General features: G+C 43.4%; 2 non-coding genes across 2 annotated transcripts; both read right to left on the bottom strand.

Moving 5' to 3' along the window:
- Positions 1-1618: 1618 nt before the first annotated feature.
- trnaf-gaa (transfer RNA phenylalanine (anticodon GAA)) lies at positions 1619-1691 on the bottom strand. Its single transcript has one exon. It is a non-coding gene; the product is annotated as a tRNA-Phe (tRNA).
- An 828-nt stretch (positions 1692-2519) lies between these two features.
- Positions 2520-2606, bottom strand: trnay-gua (transfer RNA tyrosine (anticodon GUA)). The gene is given in 2 exon segments: positions 2520-2555; positions 2570-2606. It is a non-coding gene; the product is annotated as a tRNA-Tyr (tRNA).
- Positions 2607-5026: the final 2420 nt, after the last annotated feature.

The following is a 5026-nucleotide window of genomic DNA, read 5'->3' as shown; positions in this document are numbered from 1 at the left end:
GTCGAACTGGGATTGCAGCGGCCACAACACAGAGTATTAACCACTATACCATCACAGATATAACTGAGAATGTGTTTGCTTCCCTGTTCATGTTCATAGACAGAATAGTCACAACTAGTTTGAATGCTAGTGACCAAGCCCCAACATGTTTTACTCTAACAAGAGGAAGGCGTGCTCAGGCAAGATTTGTTTTGTTTCACCTTTTTCCTCACCCACTTTATTCTAAATAAATGTCCCGAGTATACCAACAGATACAACGTCCAGTTAACTATTCACAATGATAACAAGACAAAATGTTCCAGTTAGTAGATATTTATTTTAAATGCAAAAAAACACTCTCAAAGAAACAGCACTGAATTTTGTTTCAGTTCAATTAACGAAAACCAATGAGCTAGCCAAGAGTTGAACCTAGAATCTTCTGGTCTGTGGTCAGACGTGTTATCCATTGCACCACTAGCCCTATGTGAAGCCTGATTTTACTGTAGTACAGGTTGTATATTGTAAACATCTTAGGCCAAAGGAACACACAGTTTACATGAGGCTTACTACCAAAACAGGGCTTTACTGACTGCTTATGTTGGACTTTAAAATCTAGTGACCTTCTATTTGTTGCAGCCTGGGCCTTCACCAGCTCTACCTGTTGCAGCTAACCTCCACTAAAAATTAAAACAAAATGCTTCTGGCAATATTTTGGGGAGCATCCAGCTCAGAGTTGGCAACTTCGGGAGAGGAGCGTCTTTTTTGGTCAAAACCTTTTTTGTTGATGACGATGTAAAACTGGCCTATCTGTCAAAAATGAGCTTTGGGTTCAAGCACTTGGGGAGCTTGAACTTTGACAGTTCCCAGCTTGTCACTGAACATGCTGACTAATTCACTTTCACCTGAGATTGCCAATATGGATGTTATCTCAGATGTTGGACGTATCAGAATAGAAAAGGTCCTGGGTAGCTCAGTCGGCAGAGCATCAGACTTTTAATCTGAGGGTCCAGGGTTCAAGTCCTTGTTTAAGTGGCTGATGCTGACCTCCATACATTTCTCAAAAAATGTCCCTTTGCCCCCCTGCAGCAGTCCTTCGAATCTATATTTAATTTAAATAGTTTTCAACAATGATTGTTTTTCCTCTGTTTAATTTGAAAAACTGATATTCAAAAACATCCCTCACATCCACTTTAGTTCAGGTGGGAGAGCGTTAGTGTGATCATCTGAAGGTTTAACCGCAATACCTAAAACACAAATTGTTAGACAGTGTATCTGTATGAAAAAGTTGTGGTTAATATTTTGCTGTAGGTGTGTTAGATGCACCTTCACCTCACACTGAGCTCAGCTTTATTACTCTCAGTTTCAAGTTATACAGTCCAAGACAAACCCCTAAGGCAACACATTTGTGTTTGAAACAGCCCGATGGAAGGCTCAGTTAAAGACCAAACATTGGCTTAAGGAACGATACACCGTTAAACCACGTAACAGTTGTCCAAATTAAAAAGAGAGGAAAGGTGTGTCACTACTGATACTAGGATTCCACCAGCAAGGCTGGCAGGCCAGGGCGACCATTTCAGTATTGTAAGAGCCACAGAAGGCTTATTAGTAAGAAGATTTGATTCAGAAACTCACCGAGTTGTGCTGAAACCCGGGATCGAACCAGGGACCTTCAGATCTTCAGTCTGACGCTCTCCCAACTGAGCTATTTCAGCTACGCAACACCTTCATGGGTTTACACATTCAAATGTATCCAAGGTCTGCCCTATTGGTGACTTTTGAGGGGTGGAAGGAGGTCTTTCCAAGGGGTCTCAAAGTCTAGTATCGGTCAGCAGAACAGGTACTTGAATCCCGGAAGCTCAAAAAGAATGTCTTGCGCTCCATGACTGAGCATGTCAGGCTCTCTAAAAAATGTACCTAAATGCTTCTGAAGAATGTTTTACTACCGAGAATGTTATGATTATTGCAAACATTTGGCAGATTTTTCAGAAATGTTCAAAAGTTCTTAGCAGGCTAATAATTAAGTTTTCAAGTGTAGATGAACCATGCTTAGAAGAAATGTAGTTTAAACGGTATAAGAACAGATACAACTACCAGTTATACATTCGCAATAATAAAGAGAAAAAAAACACATATTTCAGTTAATATATTTAAAAAAAAAAAAAGCAAAATAACTTCCCCCCAAAATTGTACAGAATATTGTTTCAGTTGAGTTAACAAACAACAACACGCTGGCTAGGAGTTGAACCTAGAATCTTCTAGTCCGTAGTGAGACACATAATCCATTGCATCACTATCCCTACAGAAAGAAACATCTTACTGTAGGACAGGTTGTGTTTCGTAAATATCTTACGCCAAAACAACACACAGTTTACATCCTCAGGATGTAAGACATTATTCTGATTCTTATTTGAACCACATCACACAGAAATGTAATGTATGAATGAGTGAGAATGAGGGAGGGATGTTTTGGGTTGGTGCACTAATTGTAAGTGTATCTTGTGTTGTTTATCTTGATTTAATCATTTTTAAAAAAAGAGTAATCCTTCGAGCCGGATTTGAACCAGCAACCTAAGGATTCCAGCATGAGCAACTACAGTCCTCCGCTCTACCAACTGAGCTATCGAAGGTTAGTATCACCACATACTTACTCTGATGTTTGAGTCACTTTAGTATCAAAGTTGACTTAGTTGACCTAAGTTGACTTAGTTGACCTAAATCACAAGTGTCTCAAAGGGCTGCACAAGCCCCAACAACGTCTTTGGCTCAGATCCCAAATCAGGGCAAGAAAAAACTCAACCCAATGGGATGACAATGAGAAACCTTGGAGGGGACCGCAGATGTAATTAAAAATATACCAAAATGAGGCCACGTCATTGAAGAATGTTTTACTACCATGAATGTTAGGAATATTGCATACAATTGAACTTCATGTAACCTGCCTGAAACCCTTTGAAACCATCTTGTTTGAATACCCTGTTGTGTACCTTGTTCAGCCATGTTGCTGTTAATTGGACTTCAACAAAAGTAGCTGACTATTCGTCTCAACTGACTATTAAACTTGTGTCCCCAAGGCATTTGGCTCCAACTTCGGGAGAGTAGCTTCTTTTTTGGTCAAAACCTTCTTACTTGATGAGGATGTAAAAGTGTCTTAATTGTCAATAATGAGGTTTGTGTTCAAGCAATTGGTGAGTTGAGCTTTGACAGTTCCCAGCTTGTCACTGAACATCCTAACTAATCCACGTTCATCTGAGGTTGCCAATATGGCTGTTCTCTTAGATGTTGGGCAAATCAGGCTTGAAGAGGGACTGGGTAGCTCAGACAGCAGAGCATCACACTTTTAATCTGAGGGTCCAGGGTTCAAGTCCTTATTCAGGCAACTCCAGCTATCTTCTTTACATTTCTGCAAAGACTTCACTTAGCAGTCCTGTAACCTGTATTTAGTTTGAATAGTATCTGTCTTTTTCATTGTAAATTGTTAAAGATGTATATTTACACAGAAAAGTTCTACATGGCTGAGGGCGTAAGATTGTCGCCCGCAGGTTGGAAGGAAAATAAATAAAGCTGAGAACAGTGGAACAAGTCTCATCATTGTGCTGACCCACAACAGTTACGTAAGCTTTTGGCGACGCTCCCAGCATAGGGCGCCCTTTTCCCCTTTTGCTTTTGTCACAAAGGCTGTCGGTACTTGCCATACTTGTCAATACAGCTACATATTGCTGGTCCAAACAAAACGCTGCTCTCCACCCAAAACATGTTTGTTTAGTTTTGACTGTGTTTGGGATTGAAAGTAAGATTTGCAGTATCCCCAAGAGTGAGCCACGTGTGCGATCAAGGCACTTCAGTGCTCATGTTACAGGCCTCGCACTGAGTAGCCTGGTCCTAGTGTTCACTTCAGTGCTCATGTTACAGGCCTCGCACTGAGTAGCCTGGTCCTAGTGTTCACTTCAGTGCTCAGGTTACAGGCCTCGCACTGAGTAGCCTGGTCCTAGTGTTCACTTCAGTGCTCATGTTACAGGCCTCGCACTGAGTAGCCTGGTCCTAGTGTTCACTTCAGTGCTCATGTTACAGGCCTCGCACTGAGTAGCCTGGTCCTAGTGTTCACTTCAGTGCTCATGTTACAGGCCTCGCACTGAGTAGCCTGGTCCTAGTGTTCACTTCAGTGCTCATGTTACAGGCCTCGCGCTGAGTAGCCTGGTCCTAGTGTTCACTTCAGTGCTCATGTTACAGGCCTCGCACTGAGTAGCCTGGTCCTAGTGTTCACTTCAGTGCTCATGTTACAGGCCTCGCACTGAGTAGCCTGGTCCTAGTGTTCACTTCAGTGCTCATGTTACAGGCCTCGCACTGAGTAGCCTGGTCCTAGTGTTCACTTCAGTGCTCAGGTTACAGGCCTCGCACTGAGTAGCCTGGTCCTAGTGTTCACTTCAGTGCTCATGTTACAGGCCTCGCACTGAGTAGCCTGGTCCTAGTGTTCACTTCAGTGCTCATGTTACAGGCCTCGCACTGAGTAGCCTGGTCCTAGTGTTCACTTCAGTGCTCATGTTACAGGCCTCGCACTGAGTAGCCTGGTCCTAGTGTTCACTTCAGTGCTCATGTTACAGGCCTCGCACTGAGTAGCCTGGTCCTAGTGTTCACTTCAGTGCTCATGTTACAGGCCTCGCACTGAGTAGCCTGGTCCTAGTGTTCACTTCAGTGCTCATGTTACAGGCCTCGCACTGAGTAGCCTGGTCCTAGTGTTCACTTCAGTGCTCATGTTACAGGCCTCACACTGAGTAGCCTGGTCCTAGTGTTCACTTCAGTGCTCATGTTACAGGCCCCGCACTGAGTAGCCTGGTCCTAGTGTTCACTTCAGTGCTCATGTTACAGGCCTCGCACTGAGTAGCCTGGTCCTAGTGTTCACTTCAGTGCTCATGTTACAGGCCTCGCACTGAGTAGCCTGGTCCTAGTGTTCACTTCAGTGCTCATGTTACAGGCCTCGCACTGAGTAGCCTGGTCCTAGTGTTCACTTCAGTGCTCATGTTACAGGCCCCGCACTGAGTAGCCTGGTCCT

This window comes from Nerophis ophidion, unplaced genomic scaffold (genome assembly GCF_033978795.1).
Source record: "Nerophis ophidion isolate RoL-2023_Sa unplaced genomic scaffold, RoL_Noph_v1.0 HiC_scaffold_97, whole genome shotgun sequence".
NCBI lineage: Eukaryota > Metazoa > Chordata > Actinopteri > Syngnathiformes > Syngnathidae > Nerophis > Nerophis ophidion.
Note: the sequence above shows the minus strand (reverse complement) of the source record. Positions and strands in the feature narration are given on the sequence as shown.